At 41.0% G+C, this 23,104-nt stretch overlaps 1 long non-coding RNA gene across 8 annotated transcripts in view; it reads right to left on the reverse strand.

Moving 5' to 3' along the window:
• The window catches only part of LOC131741283 (uncharacterized), a 64,051-nt gene that overhangs the window by 30,169 nt on the left and 10,778 nt on the right, over positions 1 to 23,104 (reverse strand). For all 8 annotated transcript variants that reach the window (XR_010836504.1, XR_010836507.1, XR_010836506.1 and 5 more), the window contains one exon: positions 20,438 to 20,584. This is a non-coding gene — a long non-coding RNA (uncharacterized lncRNA). The remainder of the gene's footprint in view (positions 1 to 20,437; positions 20,585 to 23,104) is intronic.

Here is a 23,104-nt window from a genome sequence, read left to right on the forward strand (position 1 = left end):
TGAGCAAGTGATGAAGAGGCTGAGTTGTGTTTAAGCAAATCACGCTGACTAAAAACAGCAGCCTGGCCCTCAGCATGGGGAAACACTCGTACTATGAGAGGCAAAGGGGAGGGATCTGTAGAATCAGATTTTCCATCTTCTGCTTTCTCAGCCTGTGGGTGGGATGGAGATTGAAATAATCTATGTGATTAAAAAGATTCTCTCTCTTCCTTGGCCTCCTTCTTCTTCCATCCCTCCCTCCCTCTCTCCCTTCCCTTCTCTCCCCTCTCTCTTCCTCTCTTGCCTTCCCCTCTACCCATCCCGTGTAGTATAATTTGGATGACTAAAATATACTTCTGATGCAACGATGTTGTTCAACTGTTGTGCCACTATGCCTTCGCAGACCAGTGAATGCCCCCAGTAAAAGGCACAAAAAGGAGATTTCCTTCCGTCGCCTGATGCCCATCCTAATACAGAACATTCCAGGGTTGGTAGAAAGTATTCTTTGTGTCCTTCGTTGTTCCATAGTCTAGTGATCTTGAGGAAGCAGGAAGATCAGAGGGAAGTGCTTCAAGCAAGCTCCACATTAGACTCTAAAAGCCACGATGATTCATTCTTTTTCCATCCAAACAAAATCCCTGTCTTTACAGTAAATGTGATGAATAGAAATGGCATCCTCAGAGATTCATGTACATCTTACCGGCTTTTTTCCCCCTTTCTCTCTCTTCTTCCCTGTCTTCTTTTCATTTTGCTGTGCAACAAACTTTCACAAGGAAGGGTTTTATAGGAAATCCATGTCTAGGGATTTATTCAGGCTTTTGTCATAAATTATGGCAACATAGAACCAGTCTCTTGATATACAGTTCCAAATATTTCAACAAGGTGATTACAATAAAGTCCTCGGCTCTCTTCAGCTGGAGTAGGGCTTGTGAGTGTGCAGCTGCTATCCCAGATAGGAGTGAGACAAACGTGATACAAAGGCTTCCTTTGATGAGAAGGCAAGGCTTTTGGAAGGGAAGGCAGTCTTTTCCCCCGAAGAATACTATGTCGAAATAGAATTGTCTTTTTAAAACCCAGATCAGCATCTAATCTATGGGGCACGGAAATGACAGCATGCAAGACTAAAGAGTTGAGAAATGACCTCGTCCCTGATTCATCTTTGCAGTTAATATAATGACCCTTAAAATCGAGTTGCTGAGAATTGGACAAACTTTTAAAAAAATCAAGCATGAAAGCCCCGAAAAGATGATAAGGGATTGTTTAAATGCCTGCTAATTGGGTGCCACACCATCTGTGACCTACAACATAAACCAAGGGAGCAAGCGAGCCATTTTCCTCACAGTTTGTGGATAAAAATCTAATGTGAGAATTAAGAAGTACTTCAATGATCAATTTCCATTCTGAGCCAAATTTTTATGACCCATCCAACCCTAGATGCAGCCTTCATGGAGGCCACTAGGGATGGTCAGTGGTCCAGCTGACCACCTCAGATAAGCAAGATGGTCCCCTCCATCCATTAGATGATGCTGTTGATTCACTTCAGTTTTGAGCAGGAACTTGTGAATCCCTTCAGTTTCAACAGATTGAGCTTTATCTGCAGAAGCCTGCATCTTCTTTGTCCTTCATTTCTCAATATTACTGCCACCTCCTCCAGAGGTCCTCCGTGGTCACTTCATGAAAAGACTCTTCCCGTACCCAGTCACTAGCTACCATTCCCCATTTTATTTTCTTCATGTGTTTTAATATCTATACTTCCTCATTAACATATTTATTTATTTATGTATTTATTGTCTCTCTCTCCCTCCATAGATCCTAACTCTGAAAATCCTTTTCACCATGGTGTTGGCACCTAGAACAGTGCCTGGAACCCTGCAGCTGAGGAAAAAAAATTCTGAATTATAAAACAGCTGTCCTTTCTAAAAATAATTTTTCCACATGTACTTTATTTCGTGGAAGCCAAATGTATTCTTAAATAATTTAGAAGATTCTTCCAGTTGATAAAGTAGATGTGATATATATATATATATATATATATATATATACACACATATATATACACACATATATATATATATACAATGGAATACTACACAGTCATTAAAAAATGAAATGCCATTTGCAGCAACATGGATGGACCTAGAGATTATCATACGTAGTGAAGTAAGCCCATAGAAAACAGATTTGTGGTTGCCAAGGAGGAGAGGGGTGTTAGGGTTGGGGGAGGGATGGAGTGGGAGTTTGGGATTAGCAGATGCAAACTATTATATAGAGAATGGATAAACAACAAGGTCCTATTGTATAGCACAGGGAACTGTATTCAATAACCTGTAATAAACCAGAATAGAAAAGAATATATATATATAATATCTGATTCACTTTTGCTGTACAGAATAAATTAACACAACATTGTAAATCAACTGTACTTCAATAAAATTTTTTAAAAAGATAAAGAAAATTCTTCCACTTGAAATTTCACAAAAGAATCCTACAGCCGGCTCCACAAGGACATGAAGGGACAATTTCACCCTCTGTCTTTCAGGAGCACAATAGATACAATTGGAAACACGAATCTACTTTGGAAACTGTTGAGGCACCTATGGCATGTCTGGTCTTCTGGAAGCAGATGTTGACTTGGAGTCTGCGGTACAAGGTGTTTATTAGGAATCAACAACAGGGAAAGGAAGCAGGCTGGAGACAGAGGTAGTAAAAGGTGGAATCGCAGTGCAGGCAGGTCTTAGCTCTGGAGCAAGTACTGGGTAACATCAGAGTGACCCAAGTGAGACATTAGATCATGCTGCTGCTTCACTAAATCACAGGCTGTGGGCTGACCTGGGGCCTGAATCTCTGCAGCTGGGGCCGACCCTGAAGGAGCTGATAGCTGGAGGTCATCTTCCAGCCGCACTCCATAGAGCTGGGCATGGAATCCCTCCTCTGAGGGACGCCTGGACAGGGCACCTCCTCCACACTTCAACGCTGCAAACTTCAAGCATGAACCAGCACTTTTAGAAGTCTGGCTACTGGGTGTCCACTGAGTTCCCGCTGTCTTCAAAGATGAGCCACAAATAGTCCAATTCCTAAATTAGCATTCATGTCCTGTAAGTGCTTGCTGACTTGGCAGCAACAATAATTTCACAAATAATGATGTTATCCGAGGCAAAAGTTGCATTAGATCAATTACCACTCTATTTCGGTGCCAGCTCAGTAGCTCTCAGTGTTTATTTCAGTTCACCTATTTTTAAATCAAAGCTCTCAGGCTTCTGAACCACAGCCATGAATGCACCTTCCTTTTCCAGTCCTTGACAGCATCTTGTTCACATTTTGAACTAAAGACTAATGATTTGAATATCCTCCACCCCAATCTCACTTCTCAGCTCCCTTTCTTTGTGTCCTTTAATGTGGGGCGAGGGGGAGTGGTTGTTCAGCTACAAGGAGAGTCAAAAACTTAAGGCTCAAAAAAGAAAGGGGAGACTATTGATATCATAGGAGAATGAAAGGAGATGAATTTAAACTGTGACAGGAGAAAGTTTGCGTTAGATTAGGAACGTCTTCCTATTGGATAAGGATGTTGAACACGGGTGAGCTGTCAAGAGCAATCATTAGACCTCAGATGCACACCTGGCTGGTGTTCGGGATTGAATTGTGTTGCCTCCCAAATTCACAGGTTGAAATCCTAAACCCCTCTCTGTACCTCAGAATGTGAATTTATTTGGAAATAACGTTGTTAGAGAGGTTGAAGTGAGGCCATTAGAGTGGGCCCTAATCCAGAATGACTGGTGTCTTTCTAAAAAGGGGAAATTTGGACACAGGCATAGAGGAAAGATGGTGTGAAGAGACATGGGGAAGAGAAAGCCATTGTTCTGAGCTATTTGTGTCTCCCTCCCTACCCGTCCCCCCCTGCCTGTGCCTCTCCGTTACTCTCACACAACTACAACAATCACAACCTTTCTGACACCAGATATGGGCGGAGGGTTCCCCACACGAAGCAATTCTCAAACCCCAGCTGGGTGCCTTACAACTTAATTCTGACACTGTCTACCTGGAGACAGCATCAGAGCCCACAGGTTAAGGACTCATTCCCACAAGACTGCCCCCCTTGCCAATCACAAGTACGAGGTTCCCAGATGACCCACAACTTCTGTCAGACTTGGCTACAAATCAGAGGCTCCCATGACCTCCTCCCGCTTGGATTTTGCTAGTACAGCTCACAGAACCCAGGGAAACACATTTACCAGTTTACTAAAGGCTGTGACAAAGGAGACAGATGTACAGCCAGATGAAGTGACATATAGGGTGAGGTCTGTGAGGGTCCCAAGTGCAGGATCTTCTCTGTCCCTGTGGAGTTGGGGTGCATCACCCTCCCAGTATGTGGATGTGCTCGCCAACCTGAAAGCTCTCTGAACCCCATATTACTGGGGTTTTATGGAGGCTTCCTCGTGTGGGCATGATCCATTATTAACTCCATTTCCAGCCCCTCTTCCCTCTCTGGAGAACGCAGGTGGGGCTGAAAATTCCAAGCTTCTAGTCATGGCTTAGTCTTTCTGGTGACCAGCCCCCAACCAGGAGCCATCCCGGAGCCCACCCAGAGTCACCTCAGTAGAACAACAGATGCTCCTAGGGCTCTTATCACTTAGGAAGTTTTAAGGGTTTTAGGAGCTCTGTGCCAGGTATTGAGGGCAAGAACCAATCTTTATATTTTCTCTTATCTCACACCCTAAAATTATATGTTGAAACCCAAGTCTCCAACGTGATGGTATTTAGAGGTGAAGCCTCTGTTTAAGCTGCTTGGGTTCTGGTACTTTGTTAAGTTGGCCCTAGGAAACTAACCCAGCTGGATGAAATCAAGTGAAGACTAGGTGATCCTTATGAACTGTCCTAGCTCCAGGCTGAAGGACTCACTGTGTCTCAGAAAGTAGGGGAATTTAGAGGAGAGAGTCCTGCAGTTGTGCAGGAGACCCATGAGAATATGAGAAAATCACCTCCTCCCCAACATTATATTTACCCTTCCATTCCCTGACCTCGGGTCTTTCTCCATATCTATTAAACAGTAGATGTGTTGGCTGTGACATGGGGCTCCCTGCATTTCAGGGCCCTCGTATATCAAATGGACATAATAAAATAATCAATGTGCAAGTGCTGTTGAGTGGAATCCATAGAATAATACAAGTACAGGTAAATAGCAAGTGCTCAGTAAACAGACACCATAACCACCATTATTGGGTGAGCAAGAGCTTTACATTATACTTTATCCATTGGCATTCATCTCTGTGAGTAATGATAAGAAATTATAATTAATGGGTGAATCTGTATTATTATTGGTACATCAAAGCTCTCTTCCAATCTCTCTGTCATTCCTGGGATGTGTCATAGATCACACAAACCTCTTGTTCAAAACCTGGCTCTACAATTTACAAGTGGCGAGACCTGGGTAAGATGCTTAAGGGATTTGCAGAGATTGATATGTAAGGGAGGGGAGCCTAAAGACACTGAAAGGGGGGCCAGGGAAACAGACCCATCCCGATGAAGGAGGAGTTGAGTGGAGAAAAGAGGGTGGAGGACACAGTAATTGGGTGGTTTTAAAACATCGGGGTAACTTTGGGGAAGAGGCAAGAACAGTGATTATTTTGTTTCTGACACCTCTCCATGCCCCACTGTAGTTGGTTAGTATTGAAGGCAGAGCCCTTCGTCCTTAGCACCAAACTCCTTAGGTCTTGATCATAGTCCCATATCCACGAGTTCTGCACCCACAAAGGGCTGACTGTCCTGCCCCATTTTATATAAGGGACTTGAGCATTGTGGGTTTTGATATGGGGGTGGTCCTGGAATCAATCCCTGGTGAATACTGAGGGATGATTGTGTCTTATTGGAGATAAAAATCACAAACATCTTCAAATCTATGAGGGACCAAGAAGTATTCCAACTATTGTGATAATAATAGTTTGGGATATTTGTTTGTTGGTTGGTCTTTTTTGGTGATTTTGTCATTTTGACCCCTCCTCTGTGCCAGGAACTCTGGTCACCACCTTGGATATATTGTTCACGCTCTTAACAATTCCATAATGTAGTCCATGTTGTTACCCCATCTTAGAGAGAGAAGAGATTGTAGGGGCAGGAGTCAAGGTGGTGGTGTGGGAAGACATGGAGTTCACGTCTCCCCACGACTAGGGTGCCTACAGGACACTGGTGGGGGACCTTGAAGCCCAAGGAGATGGGAGGAACCCCCAAGGAAACCGGTAGGATATGGGGGGATTGCGGGGGGAGAAGTGGAGCCTGGACAGGACCGGCACACCTGAGGGATAGCTGAGAGGGGGATGGGTTCTCACGCCTGGAGGGACCCTTGGGGGCTCAGATCAGGGGGGAGCGCAACCAACGGATCCCCTGCCCAATCAGCCAGGGAAGTCTGCCTGGCTCTCAGGCTGGGTCCTATGCCCTCAGAGGCCCTCTCTGGGATGTATTTGTCCTGGGGGCATAGGAGGGAGGCTGAGGGAGAGCAGGAGAGGCAGGCAGGAGGGGCCCTCCAGGACCAGAGGAGCACTAGAGGAGCGGAGGGCGTTTGCCTCACCCACTCAAGCCCAGGAAGTCTGCTGGGCTACCAGGTGGGGTCGCACACCCTCCGAGACCAGAGGTGGGGACATGCCTGGGCCCCTTCTGCTCCATTGAGGCTAAACTCCACCCCGCACAACCCACGACCCACACCCCACAGGGCCTTTTCCAGCCCTGTAGGTCCTAAGTATAGGCCCTGCCCACTGCCAAACCCTGCTCCTTTTTAGGCCCCACCCTCCACAGCCAAGACCTTTACAACCTTTTATTTTTTTTCCTCCTCCTCTTTTTTACTATTGTGGTCTGTTTTACCTTCTGGTTGTTGTTTCACCTATATTTTTATTTTTATATTCTTTTTAACATATCTGTTAGTTTCTTAATCTAATTTTATTTTTTATTTTGTTACTGTTCTCCTTTTTTTTTTTTTTTTTTCTTTTTTTCCTTTTTGCTGCCCTGCACAGCTTGTGGGATCTTGGTTCATGAGCCAGGGGTCAGGCCAAAGTTCCTGTGGTGGGAGCTCCAAGTGTGAACCACTGGACTAACAGAGAACCTCAGACCCCAGGGAATATTCATCAGTGTGAGGTCTCCTGGAGGTCCTCATATCAGCACCAAGACCCAGCTCTACCCAACAGCCTACAAACTCAGGTGTTGGAAGCTTCAGGCCAAACAACCAGTAAGAAAGGAACACAATCCCACTCATTAAATATAAAAAAAAAAAGAGATGGCAAAAAAATGTGTCACAGATGAAGAAGCAAGGTAAAAACCTACAAGACCAAATAAATGAAGAGGAAATAGGCAATCTACCTGAAAAAGAATTCAGAGTAATAATAGTAAAGATGATCCAGAATCTCGGAAATAGAATGGAGACACGGATTGAGAAAATACAAGAAATGTTTAACAAAGATCTAGAAGAACTAAAAAACAAACAGATGAACAACACAATAACTGAAATGAAAAATACACTAGAAGGAATCAATAACAGAATAACTGAGGCAGAAGAACAAATAAGTGAGCTGGAAGACAAAATGGTGGAAATAACTGCCAAGGAGCAGAATAAAGAAAAAAGAATGAAAAGAATTGAAGACAATCTCAGAAACCTCTGGGACAACACTAAATGCACCAACATTCGAATTATAGGGGTACCAGAAGAAGAAGAGAAAAAGAAAGGCTCTGAGAAAATATTTGAAGAGATTATAGTGGAAAAATTCCCAAACATGGGATAAGAAATAGTCACCCAAGTCCAAGAAGCACAGAGAATCCCATACAGAATAAACCCTAGGATAAACACACCAAGACACATTTAATCAAACTAAAAAAAATTAAATTCAAACAAAAAAATATTAAAAGCAGCAAGGGAAAAACAAAAAATAACATACAAAGGAATCCCCATAAGGTTATCAGCTGATTTTTCAGCAGAAACTCAGCAGGCCAGAAGGGAGTGGCAGGGTATACTTAAAGTGACAAAAGACAAAAACCTACAACCAAGATTACTCTACCCAGCAAGGATCTCGTTCAGATTCGACAGACAAATCAAAAGCTTTTCAGACAAGCAAAAGCTAAGAGAATTCAGCACCACCAAAACAGCTCTATAACAAATGCTAAAGGAACTTCTCTAAGTGGGAAACACAAGAGCAGAAAACGACCTACGAAAGCAAACCCAAAACAATTAAGAAATGGTAATAGGAACATACATATCAATAATTACCTTAAACATGAAGAATAGATTAAATGCTCCAACCAAAAGACACAGGCTTGCAGAATGGATACAAAAACAAGACCCATATATATGCTGTTTACAAGAGACCCACTTCAGACCTAGGGATACATACAGACTGAAAGTGAGGGGATGGAAAAAGATATATATGCAAATTGAAATCAAAAGAAAGACTCATATCAGATAAAATAGACTTTAAAATAAAGAATGTTACAAGAGACAAGGAAGGACACTACATAATGATCAAGGGATCGATCCAAGAAGAAGATATAACAATTATAAATATATATGCACCCAATATAGGAGCACCTCAATACATAAGGCAACTGCTAATGACTATAAAAGAGGAAATCAACTGTAACACAATAATAGTGGGGGACTTTAACCCCTCACCTACACCAATGGACAGATCATCCAAACACAAAATTAATAAGGAAACACAAGCTTTAAATGACACAATAGACCAGATAGATTTAATTGATATCTATAGGACATTCCATCCATAAACAGCAGATTACACTTTCTTCTCAAGTGCTCATGGACCATTCTCCAGGATAGATCACACCTTGGGTCACAAATCAAGCCTCAGTAAATTTAAGAAAATTGAAGTCACATCAAGCAACTTTTCTGACCACAACGCTATGAGATTAGAAATCAATTACAGGGAAAAAAACGTAAAAAACACAAACACATGGAGGCTAAACAATACGTTACTAAGTAACCAAGAGATCACTGAAGAAATCAAAGAGGAAATTAAAAAATACCTAGAGACAAATGATAACGAAAACATGACAATCCAAAACCTATGGGATGCAGCAAAAGCAGTTCTAAGAGGGAAGTTTATAGCTATACAAGCCTACCTCAAACAAGAAAAATCTCAAATAAACAATTTAACCTTACACCTAAAGGAACTAGAGAAAGAAGAACAAACAAAACCCGAAGTTTGGGGCTTCCCTGGTGGCGCAGTGGTTGAGAATCCGCCTGCCGATGCAGGAGACACGGGTTCGTGCCCTGGTCCGGGAGGATCCCACATGCCGCGGAGCAACTGAGCCCGTGAGCCATGGCCGCTGAGCCTGTGCGTCCGGAGCCTGTGCTCCGCAACGGGAGAGGCCACAACAGTGAGAGGCCCGCATACCGCAAAAAAAAAAAAAAAAAAAAAAAAAAAAAACCCAAAGTTAGCAGAAGGAAAGAAATCCTAAAGATCAGAGCAGAAATAAATGAAATAGAAACAAAGAAAACAATAGCAAAGATCAATAAAATTAAAAGCTGGTTCTTTGAGAAGATAAACAAAATTGATAAACCATTAGCCAGACTCATCAAGAAAAAAAGGGAGAAGACTCAAATCAATAAAATTAGAAATTAAAAAGGAGAAGTTACAACACACACCGTAGAAATACAAAGCATCCTAAGAGACTATTATAAGCAACTCTATGCCAATAAAATGGACAACCTGGAAGAAATGGACAAATTCTTAGAAAGGTATAACCTTCCAAGGCTGAACCAGGAAGAAATAGAAAATATGAGTAGACCAATCACAAGTAATGAAATTGAAACTGTGATTAAAAATCTTCCAACCAACAAAAGTCCAGGACCAGCTGTCTTCACAGGTGAATACTATCAAACATTTAGAGAAGAGCTAACACCCATCCTTCCCAAACTCTTCCAAAAAATTGCAGAGGAAGGAACACTCCCAAACTCATTCTATGAGGCCACCATCACCCTGATACCAAAACCAGATAAAGATACTACAAAAAAAGAAAATTACAGGCCAGTATCACTGATGAATATAGGTGCAAAAATCCTCAACAAAATACTAGCAAACAGAATCCAACAACACATTAAAGGATCATACACCATAGTCAAGTGGGGTTTATCCCAGGGATGCAAGGATTCTTCAATATACACAAATCAATCAATATGATACACCATATTAACAAATTGAAGAAGAAACACCATATGATCATCTCAATAGATGCAGAAAAAGCTTTTGACAAAATTCAACACCCATTTATGATAAAAACTCTCCAGAAAGTGGACATAGAGGGAACCTACCTCAACATAATAAAGGCCATATATGACAAACCCACAGCAAACATCATTCTCAATGGTGAAAAACTGAAAGCATTTCCTCTAAGATCAGGAAGACAAGGATGTCCACTCTTGCCACTATTATTCAACATAGTTTTGGAAGCCCTAGCCACAGCAGTCAAGAGAAGAAAAAGAAATAAAAGGAATGCAAATTGGAAAAGAAGAAGTAAAGCTGTCACTGTTTGCAGACGACATGATACTATATATAGAGAATCCTAAAGATGCCACCAGAAAACTACTAGAGCTAATCAATGAATCTGGTAAAGTTGCAGGATACAAAATTAATGCACAGAAATCTCTTGCATTCCTATACACTAATGATGAAAAATCTGAAAGAGAAATTAAGGAAACACTCCCATTTACCATTGCAACAAAAAGAATAAAATACCTAGGAATAAACCTACCTAGGGAGACAAAAGACCTGTATGCAGAAAACTATAAGACACTGATGAAAGAAATTAAAGATGATACAAACAGATGGAGAGATATACCATGTTTTTGGATTGGAAGACTCAATATTGTGAAAATGACTATACTACCCAAAGCAATCTACAGATTCATTGCAATCCCTCTCAAATTACCAATGGCAGTTTTTACAGAACTAGAACAAAATTTCTTAAAATTTGTATGGAGACACAAAAGACCCCAAATAGCCAAAGGAGCCTTGAGAGAAAAAAACGGAGCTGGAGGAATCAGACTCCCTGACTTCAGATGGTACTACAAACCTACAGTAATCAAGACAATATGGTACTGGCACAAAAACAGAAACATAGATCAATGGAACAGGAAAGAAAACCCAGAGATAAACCCATACACCTATGGTCAACTAATCTATGACAAAGGAGGCAAGGATATACAATGGAGAAAAGACAGTTTCTTCAATAAATGGTGCTGGGAAAACTGGATAGCTACATGTAAAAGAATGAAATTAGAACACTCCCTAACACCATACACAAAAATAAACTCAAAATGGATTAGAGACCTAAATGTAAGACCAGACACTATAAAACTCTTAGAGGAAAACATAGGAAGAACACTCTTTGACATACATTACAGCAAGATCTTTTTTGATCCACCTCCTAGATTAATGGAAATAAAACAAAAATAAACAAATGGGACCTAATGAAACTTAAAAGCTTTTGAAAGGAAAGAAAACTACAAACAAGACGAAAAGACAACCCTCAGAATGGGAAAAAATATTTGCAAATGAATCAACGGACAAAGGATTAATCTCCAAAATATATAAACAGCTCATGCAGCTCAATATTAAAAAAACAAGCAACCCAATCAAAAAATGGGCAGAAGACCCAAATAGACATTTCTCCAAAGAGGACATTCAGATGGCCAAGAAGTACATGAAAAGCTGCTCAACATCACTAATTATTAGAGAAATGCAAATCAAAACTACAATGAGATATCACCTCACACCAGTTAGAATGGGCATCATCAGAAAATCTACAAACAATAAATGCTGGAGAGGGTGTGGAGAAAAGGGAACACTCTTGCACTGTTGATGGGAATGTAAACTGTTACAGCCACTATGGAGAAAAGTATGGAGGTTCCTTAAAAAACTAAAAATAGAATTACCATATGACTCAGCAATCCCACTACTGGGCATAAACCCAGATTCAAAAAGACCCATGCACCCCAATGTTCATTGCAGTAGTACTTACAATAGCCAGTCATGGAAGCAACCTAAATGCCCATCGACAGATGAATGGATAAAGAAGATGTGTTACATATATACAACAGAATATTACTCAGCCATAAAAAGGAACGAAATTGAGTCATTTGTCAAGATGTGGATGGATCTAGAGACTGTCATACAGAGTGAAGTAAGTCAGAAAGAGAAAAACAAATATCTCCTACTAACACATATATGTGGAACCTAGAAAAATGGTACAGATGAACCGGTTTGCAGGGCAGAAATTCAGACACAGATGTAGAGAACAAACATATGGACACCAAGGGGGAAAGCAGCGGGGGGTGGGTGTGGTGGTGTGATGAATTGGGCAATTGGTATTGACGTGTATACACTGATGTGTATAAAATTGATGACTAATAAGAACCTGATGTATAAATAAATAAATAAATAAAATTTAAAATTTTTTTTAAAAATTAAAAAGATGCCTCCAGAAAACTACTAGAGCTAATCAATGACTTTGGTAAGGTTGAAGGATACAATATTAATGCACAGAAATCTCTGGCATTCCTATACACTAACAACAAAAAATCAGAAAGAGAAATTAAGGAAACAATCCCATTTATCACTGCAACAAAAAAAATAGAGTACCTAAGAATAAACCTACCTAAGGAGGCAAAAGACTTGTACTCAGAAAACTATAAAACGCTGATGACAGAAATCAAAGGTGGGCTTCCCTGGTGGCGCAGTGGTTGAGAGTCCACCTGCCGATGCAGGGGACACGGGTTCATGCCCCGGTCTGGGAAGATCCCACACGCCACGGAGTGGCTGGGCCCGTGAGCCATGGCTGCTGATCCTGCACGTCTGGAGCCTGTGCTCCGCAATGGGAGAGGCCACAGCAGTGAGAGGCCCGTGTACCACAAAAAGAAACAAAAACAAAACAAAACAAAAGAAATCAAAGGTGATATAAACAGATGGGGAAATATACCATGTTTTTGGATTGGAAGAATCAACACTGTGAAAATGACTATACGATCCAAAGCAATCTACAGATTCAATGCAATCCCTATCAAACTACCAATGGCATTCTTCACAGAACTAGAACAAATAATTCTAAAATGTGTATGGAAACACAAAAGACCCCCAATAGCCAAAGCAATCTTGAGAAAGAAAAACGGAGCTGGAGGACCAGTCTCCCTGACTTCAAACTATACTACAAAGCTACAGTAATCAATACAGTATGGTACTGGCACAAAAACATAAATATAGATCAGTGGTGCAGGATAGAAAGCCCAGAGATAAACACACACACATATAGTCACCTAATTTACGACAAAGGAGGCAAGAACGTACAATGGAGAAAAGACAACCTCTTCAATTAGTGGTGCTGGGAAAACTGGACAGCTACATTCAAAAGAATGAAACACACCTAACACCATACCTAATAATAAACTCCAAATGGATTCGAGACCTAAATGTAAGACCAGACACTATAAAACTGTTAGAGGAAAACATAAGAAAAACACTCTTTGACATAAACCACAGGAAGATCTTTTTTGACCCACATCCTAGAGTAATGAAAATAAAAACAAAAATAAACAAATGGGAGCTAATGAAACTTAAAAGCTTTTGCACAGCAAAGGAAACCATAAACAAGACAAAAAGACAGCCCTCAGGATGGGAGAAAATATTTCCAAATGAAACAACGGACAAAGGATAATCTCCAAAATATACAAACAGCCCATGGAGCTCAATATCAAAATTACAAAGAATCCAATTAGAAAATGGGCAGAGACCTAAATAGACATTTCACCAAAGAAGACATATGGATGGCCAAGAAGCACATGAAAAGATGCTCAACATCACTAATTATTAGAGAAATGAAAATCAAAACTACAATAAGGTATCACCTCACACCAGCCAGAATGGCCATTATCAAAAAAAATCTAGAAATGATAAATGCTGGAAAGGATGTGGTGAAAAGGGAACCCTCCTGCACTATTGGTGGAAATGTAAATTGATACAACCACTATAGAAAACAGTATGGAAGCTCCTTAAAAATCTAAAAATAGAACTACCATATGACCCAGCAATCCCACCGCTGGGCATATACCCTGAAAACCATAATTCAAAAAGAGTCATGTACTAAAATGTTCATTGCAGCACTATTTACAATAGCCAGGACATGGAAACAACCTAAATGTCCATCAGCAGATGAATGGATAAAGAAGATGTTGTACATATATACAATGGAATATTACTTAGCCATAAAAAGAAACAAAATTGAGTTATTTGTAGTAAGGTGGATGGACCTAGAGTCTGTCATACAGAGTGAAGTAAGTCAGAAAGAGAAAAACAAATACCGTATGCTAATTCATATATATAGAATTTAAAAAGAAAAAATGGTACTGATGAACCTAGTGGCAGGGCAGGATAAAGACGTATACATAGAGAATGCACTTGAGGACACGGGGCAGGGAGGGGGAAGCGGGGGAGAAGTTAGAGTAGCATCAACATATGTACACGACCAAATGTAATATAGTTAGCTAGTGGGAAGCAGCAGCATAGCACAGGGAGATCAGCTCAGTGCTTTGCAACAACCTAGAGGGGTGGGATAGGGAGGGTGGGAGGGAGGCTCAAAGGGAGGGGATATAGGGATATATTTATACATATGGCTGACTCACTTTGTTCTACAACAGAAACTAACAGTATTGTGAAGCAATTATTCTCCAATAAAGATCTAGTAAAAAAAAAAAGAGAGAGATTGTAGGGGCTTTCAGAGGTGAAGTAACTTGCTCAAGTTTCCACAGTTAGTGTCAGAGGCAGGAATCGAACCTGGCAGTTGGAACCCAGATAGGGGCCAGTTAACCCTGCTAGGGCTGCCATAACAAAGTACCACAGACTGGGTGCTTACACAACAGACATTTATTTTCTCACAGTTCTGGGGACTGGAAGTTTAAGGTCAAGGTGTTGGTTTCTTCCCAGGCCCCTCTTCTTGGCTTGCAGATGACCATCTTCTCCCTCTGTCTTTACATGGTGTTCCCTCTGTCCATGTCTATGCCCAGATTTCCTCTTCTTATAAGGAAATCCATCAGATTGGGTGAAGGCACACCATAATGACCTCATTTTAACTCAATTACCTCTTTTAAAGATGTTGTCTCCAAATACAGTCACATTCTGAGATACTGGGTGTTAGGATTTCCAGATATGACCTTTTGGGGAACACAGTGGGGCTCATAGCAACCCCCGAAACCTGTGTTTTGTTGGGTGTGAAACACGTACCATTGATAAAGTAGCATGGTTTCAGATATGACCCGGACAGGTGTACCAGCACTGAACTGTACCTAGATAAAGTGATTCTCTTTTCAGATCTCTTCCAGTTACTCAGATCACACAAGAGAGATAGTCTCGGCTAGGTGCTAATGACTAATATTTCTCCAAAGCTTATTGGTCTCCTCTTTGAACAAAGACAGCTATCAGGCTAACTAACTAGAATATAAAGCCTTGCTTACTTGTATTTATTTTTCCAGTGACTTCTTTGTCAAGGCCAAGAAAACAGCCTTTCCTTTTAAGGAACTGATATGATGTTTCCTTTTCAAATAAAAGTATCTTTTCAAAAAGAGTGAGTCCATTTAAAGAAACAAAAGTAGTGAGCAAATCAGAGTCAGAGTGGTTCACAGAGATGACAGTCCATGGAGAGTTCCTGTAATGACTGAAGTTAAGGAGACTCTTGTCCATACTGTAGCCACAGGTATGACGGAAACAAAAGGAATCCATAAATCAAAGGCTGAGAAGAAAAAATTGCTGAAGGGCTGTCCCAGCTGGGGGTTGTGGGAGCTACTGTGTAGGGTCTCATTCTAAGATTCTGGGGTCTTAAGTTGATGTTACCAAGCTGATCGTTTCCTACCAGAGGAGTGGTCCCTACTTTGGGAATCCTTTTTCTTTTCAGTATTCAGCCTCTGACCCTCACCCCGTCTCCTATTTCTGCATCCCAGGCGGGGCTAAGAGTGGGTCAGTTTCAACAGAGTCTTTCTGAATTTACTGAAGCCATCCCACCAGCCAGGGCCAGGATGTCACCTTTGGTCATTCATCACAGCCCATTTCTTCAAGGATTTCCGGAAGCTGTTTGGGAAGGAGCCTAGGGAAACACATGGGTTCCAGTGCCAGCTTCATTATTTAGCAACCCTTGGTCTTTGAACAGGTCTCATGACCTTCCTGGGTCTCAGTCTCCTCATCAGTAAAGTGGGACTAAGAATAGATGGCTACGAGGATCAAACCGGAAATATCCTCTATAATGAACTCCTGGCACATTGTAAGCATTCAGTAAATAGTAGATATTATTAGCTTCCCCCAAGGCAGAGAAATGTAAATGTGTACCTGCCAAGTGTTCTGGGAGGGTAGCCAAAGTACCCCACCTCGGACATGAAAATTCTTCTCAGCCTTAAGTGTGGGATCTACTCTGTAATACATCTACATTCATTTTAATATAAAAATAATGCTTTAAATTATCATCAAGGAGAATTAGGGCTCCAGAAAAAAAGTGGGTTTTAAGTATCCTCTGCCATGAGCTCATCATTCTTCTGGATATAAACAATTGGAGCTTTGAGAGGCAGGCAAGGATTACATCCCTTCAACTCACGGTTCTCAACAAAGAGGAATTTTGCCCACAGGGGACAGTTAGCAATGTCTGGAGACATTTCTGGTCATCATAACTGGGTGTCAGGTGCTACTGGCATCTACTGGGTAGAGACCAGGGTCATCTATACATCCTACAATGCACAGGACAGCCCCTCACAACAAAAACTACCTAGTCCCAAATGTCAGCAGTGCCCATGTTAAGAAAGCGTGCGGTAGAGTTATCCGGAAGGCTTTGCTGCTGAAGTTAGACTGAGAGTTTTTCATTCTCTTCCTCCTCTGCCCCCACCAGTCTCTACCCAGTCTCTCTCCATTTTTGAGTATTGTGGCCCAAAGTGTGGAGTAATGGAATGTTGTAATTGTAGGCAAGCTGTGTCGAGAAACCCTACTTTAAAATGGGGGTAGGAGGAGATTAGGGCAAAAGGAGGCATTTATTTTGCCCTATTATTCACACCCATTTAGACCAAATCCGTGAGCTAGCATCCACCAGACACCAAATGTTGTCCTGGGCCTGCATCAGTCCAGGAGTTCTCTGGAGTGATGGACTCTTCCATCGAAAGGTGGCCATAGTGACCTGAGCCAGACCTTAGCCAAGCCAGGGAGAGGACAGTTGGGTTCTTCCACATTCTCTGCCTAAACCCACCTTCCTATTCTGGGTATTTCCAACTCTTTCCCCCACTTCCAACCAGGTTCATATTCTCAACTGTGCAGCTAAGATCTGCCTGCTATATTAGTCAGTGTTCTTCAGAGAAACAGAACCAATAGGATGTGTATATATCTGGTAAGAGATTTATTATAAGGAATTGGTTTACACAATTACGGAGGCCAGCGAGCCCAAACCTGCAGTATAGGCTGGCTGGCTAGAGACCCAGGAGAGTTGATGGGACAGTTCCAGTGTGAAGTCAGTCTGCTGAAGAATTGCCTTTTGCTCAGGGAGGTGCATCTTTCTGTTCTATTGAGGCCTTCAGCTGATTGGATGAGGCCCACCCACATTACAGAGGCATATGTGCCATGTGTTTGCCATGTCTGCTGGATTATTTCTGCCAGTTTAATGATGGTTACTTAAGCCTTGACACATGCTCTGAATCCTCCAGCTTGAAGGAACCATATTTCTATCCAAGTTAATATCCCTGGAGAAGCATTAACACAGGAGGAAAAAAGAGTGAGGTTGTCCCACATGGAGTCAGCATGCCTGGGTCAGGACTTGGGGCTAGCCTTGTCAAGACAGGAGAGGATGTCCAGCTCTCTCTGTTTCCACACCTGGGGCCCAGAACAGTTCCCTTGCACCTGCTGGGGTACATGTTCTGCTCATCTGTTGTTCCTTTTTAGTGGATCCCAGGATCCAGGTACAGGAACTGATACCAGGAAGCCACATTGGGGTTCATAGGTTCAAGCCATATCCTCCAGCCCAGTGTTACCAACAATAAAGCTGATATTTTAACAGCTGTTTGTTCCTATGCCTATTTCTCAGTTGGTTCATAATGCAAAGGTGAACAAGTGATGTTTCTAAATAGCACATTAGAGGGAACAACAGCCAAACTTCTACTCTGTGGGTTGGTCCAGAATCAAGGAGTGGGAGCAGCTAAGAGAAAACGTTCTTCAGCAGCAAAGTCAGAGTCTGCTTTGGGTGAGATGGTGTGGACCACATCCCACATCCCACATCCTAACCCATTGTGTTTATCAGACAGTTAGCTGTGGGCTAATTATGCCTCTGTGCATGGGGAATTGTAACCAGTTTACACAGCAGACACAGGGGATGTCAGAAGGTCTGCAGGATGCATACTGTGGTTGACCAGTTGGCCAGTTGTTTTGCTCTTGTTGCTCTCCATCAAGTTTAGTTTTGTTTCTATTTTATTCACTTCTACAAAGACAGGGAGGAAACTGTGATGGGATTGGCAGGCCAGATAGGAAAACAAGATCCCTCTGTACATCAGTCACTTCCAAAGACTGGGCTCCCAAGACCATCTAAAGTCATTTGATCTATTTAACAACACAGGAGTCCCTGAGTTAGTCCCATTTATTTCAGTGCTGAGGTTAATGGGGTAATGGGCTTCAAGGTCTCTTAGCCAACAGCTTGCTGACTGCCAGTCCTTTGTGTTGAAAAGATATCTTTAAAATACATTGACTCAAAAGCTCATAGGAATAAATGTATCCTGGGGAAGATGGAACTCTAGGCCAAGCATGGGGTGTCTTTTAATTGTCCATTGTAATGCAGTCATTGGTCACTTCATCTGGAATATCCCCATTTCCCACACCAAAAAGTTACTTGCTAAGCACTTGCCCATCTTTCTTTTACTTCCTATCTGCAACCTAAACCATTTGGAGAGAGACTTTCTCATTTACATAGAAACCCACATAGTGTATGATCCCACTTATGTAAAATGTCCACAAAAGTTAAATCCATAGAGACAGAAAGTAGATTAGTGGTTGCCAAGAGCTGGGAGTGGGGATGGGGATTAACTGTAAATGGGCATGTAGGTTCTTTTTGGGGTAATGAAAATGCTCTAAAAATAAATTATGGTGATGGTCATGCAACTCAGTAAATTTGCTAAAAATCATTAAATTGTACAATTAAAATGAGTAAATGTTATAGTCTATAATTTATACCTCAATAAAGTTGTTTATAAATAAAATGAGGTAGAAAGTGGACACAGTGAAGTAGTCGCTGATGTCCTGCCCACATCCCCCAGGCCTGTAGGTTTCCATAGAGGCTCTCTGGCTTCCACCTCCAGTTCTAGAACTCTTGGCCTAAGGGCTTTCTCTGGTCACCAGCACTCATTCTGCCCACATGTGTGGCAGACTGGAAGTGCCAGTGAATTCATGTCCCTTGAGAGCAGCACTCAACCACTAACTGCTAAGAATTGGTGTATAAATACCTCAGCTCGCTGCCCTTTGGGCACATTTTACATGGTGCTTCCCAGAAACATTGCTTCCTGAGATACATTTTACAGGCTTCCTTCCCTCCCCTGCTTCAATTTCCCACTCCTCTACTGGTGTTTCCTGCCAAATTACTTCCACTTAAATTTCTATCTCAGAGTCTGTTTCTAGGGTAACCCACTAAGGAAGATGTGTTGTAAATTGGTAAGAAAAGTTAGATTAAACAATTTAGATTGAAGTTGAGCCATAGATTCTAGAGTCTGATTGCCTGGGTTGGAACCTCAACCCTACCTTACAACTCTTATGATTCTGACTATGTTTCTCTACCCTAAAATCTCATGCCTCTTATGTGTCTAATCAGGATAACTATACTATCTACCTCATAGGGATACTGGGAGGATGAAATGCAATGCCATTGTGCAGCTGGAGCTCTTAGCAGAGGGATTGGCACATAGTAAACGTTTAATAAGATGTAATTATATGTGATTTTATGAGGAAATGACTGGTCCACCAAATAATCAGACATTGGATCGAGACTGAAAAAGAGGGTAGGTTGGATTTTCTGGGGCTCAACCATAGAGGGTGCATTTGTAGCCAAGATCATAAAGCTCTGGGCTTGTTGCTAGGGTGACATGAGTACCACCCTCACCAAATGACACCAGGCATGCTGGGGTTGGGCAGAAAATGGAACAGATGGTGCCTTATTTTGTCTTGATGATAAAACTGGATTACATATTTCTCCAAAGGGACCCATTTAACTAAAGTAATTATTAAAAATTAGCAGGATTAGCTTTATGACCTTCTGAAAAGTAGGGGACACTATCATATTTTATTTGGTTCCATGTTAAGCCCGAGTTGTTCATTGGCTCAATGAGTAATTCTGCTGTGACTGTGGGACTTTGAAGAGTTGTTTCCCTTCTCTTAGCCTAGGTCCTCATCTGTCAAAAGGCAATAGTAATGCTCACCTTAAAGGGATATCCTGAGATGCTCTGACTCATATGTAGAGGACTGTACAAGGTCTAGTATGAAGCAGATGGCCAACATTTACTCTTCTGTCCTCTGTTAATGATTCTCCAGTGATGTTAACTTGGATAGAAATTGTTTTTTTCAACCTGTAGGATATAGAGCATGTGTCAAGGCTGAAGTGACCGTCATTAAATTGGCAGAAATAATCCAGCAGGTATGGCAAATGCATGGCACATAAACCACAATTTCCCTGTCCACAATAATAGCAGACATTACTAATCGATCATTGCTCTTTTCATCTGAATCTGGATACAGTCCCAGAATCTTTTCCAGCAGAGCACTCTAGGCCACCACTACCAACTGATCAAATTTGGCATGCAAGATGAAAGTTATTTGCTAATCTCTAGTGTAAGCTTAAAAATAGTGGAGTTTAGCACAATGTCTGGTACTCGATAAATACTTAATAAATGGATGACTAAAGGATAAATGCAGTGAGGTTAGTTAATACTGTCATCACCTAAGTCTTCACTAGCAATCTTACTCAATGATCAAGCTCAAATTCCTCCAAGTTCCTCCTCCCATAATGTGGATCTTTCCTTAGTTGTTGAAGGTTTGGGAGGAAACCTGGCATGCTCATAACTATAGGTTCAAAGGAACCTCCTCTGAAAATATGTATATTGGTATGATCTCATCTTGGGAGATTAAATCTCCTTTAAGTTACAGCTTTTTTGTCTAGTGCTGGCTGCACAGAAACTTCCCCGAAGTGTAAGTTTCTGAAGCACTTATTCTGGCAACAAAGGAGAAATCCTTAATTGGTAGAACATAACCAACTATTTTCTGAGCAGGAGGCACATCTCAAAACTGTATGTCAGGAGGATACTACTGAGCTGTAACGCTGAAGCTGATGGTGATCTCCTTAGGAAATTGGTTTTAGCCATGGGAATGACTGCCCTTTTAAAGTAAAGAGACCAGCATCTGACAACAAGTCTGCAATTCTAAACATCCCATGCTATTAGTCACTGCAAGATTGATTCCTGGTCCAATGTTTGCTTGTTTCTATTATAAATTTAAAAGTATTGATTACATTTATACAATTGTGAAAATTAAACATATATATTATAAATGCAGAAAATTTGAAAGAAGAAAACAACATCATCCATAGATTCACCACTAGAGGATAGTATTAAAATCTGGAGTATTTCCCTCTTGTCATTTTTCTATGCATATTTTAGCACAATTATGTTTGCATATTATACATAAACATTTTACATTCTGATTTTTTTCCAATTTAACTTTATAACATGGCATTTCTCCATGTTTTTGCAAACTCTCCACACACATTTTAGTTGTATAAATATTCCAGTAAGTGAATATGCCATAATTTACTTAACCTTTAGATGATATTGTCCAATGTTAGGTTGATTCTGATGTTTTGCTATTGTGAAAAACTGCTATGATGACTATATTTGTATATAAGGTTTTTTCTGTATATATGGAATGTATGAGTATTTCCTTGGAATACTTGGGTAGATTCTAAATCTTTCTTTGTCTCTATCTCTGTCTCTCTCTCTCAGAGATATAAAATACATAAAGTGATAAAGTATACACATCTTAAGGGTAGAGCTAAACTACTCTTTATGCATGTATCCGGGTATCACTACCCAGGTCAAGGTGTAGTACTTTTCCAGCACACCAAAAGGCACCCACGAGTCCTTTCTATGCCATGATCTTTCAAAAAAAATTTGCACTTTGCACCCTACAAAGAAATACATCTCCTTCTTTGCCTTTAAAAACCAGAGCACTATCACTGCGTTAGACTATAGAGATGTCTTCCTTTCCCATCACTGTGGAAACTTGGGGTATGCAAGGTCCTCCCAAAGCAAGCTGTTGAGAGGTTGCTTCCACCATCTACAAAGGAACTTAGAGGGGTGCTATTCAGACTCTACAAACAGCATTTAGTTCTCCTTCCATCTGTCCTTGGCATGTTGATTAGAAAGTTTAAAGATACTACATATTTTCCTCTCCAGTTTAATAAATGACTTCGGGAGAAGCCAGTGATTTTCTCTCTAGCAATTGTGGAACTTGACAAAATTAATTTGCTGGATGATAACTCACCACGGATAATAGTGTGAATGGTAACATAAATTATGTATACAAAAAAATACATATGAGTAAAAATTAGGATGAATAAAAATAAACATATTTATACATATTTCTCTGATTCTTTCCCTGCTCTAATCCTAATTACCACCACCCTGTTATCGTCAACACCATCACATTTATTGAGCACCTACTATGTGCCAGACATTACCTAAATTATTTATATACATCACCTCATTTAATTCTTCTCATTTTGCAGATAAGGAAACAGGTCACAGACCACACAGGGAGTAAGTATCGAGACTGGCATTTGAACCCAGTGTGGTCTGCCTCCAGAACTGGCACATTTAATCACCAAGCCATACCTCTTGCTAAGGTAACGCACACTTGAAGTTTTAGGTGATGGTGATGTACTGAGCTTCCATTTAGATTTCTGACAACTGACCTATTTGAAATGGTATACACCAATTCTGGAAAAAGGAAATTTGAGCCTTTTATCCTTGATGAAATAGGTTACCCTATGTTTTGCAAAGTTAGTAAACAAATGTGGTTTACTCTGTGGTTTA

The sequence above is a fragment of the Kogia breviceps genome, chromosome 14, assembly GCF_026419965.1.
Source record: "Kogia breviceps isolate mKogBre1 chromosome 14, mKogBre1 haplotype 1, whole genome shotgun sequence".
Taxonomy (NCBI): Eukaryota; Metazoa; Chordata; class Mammalia; order Artiodactyla; family Physeteridae; genus Kogia; species Kogia breviceps.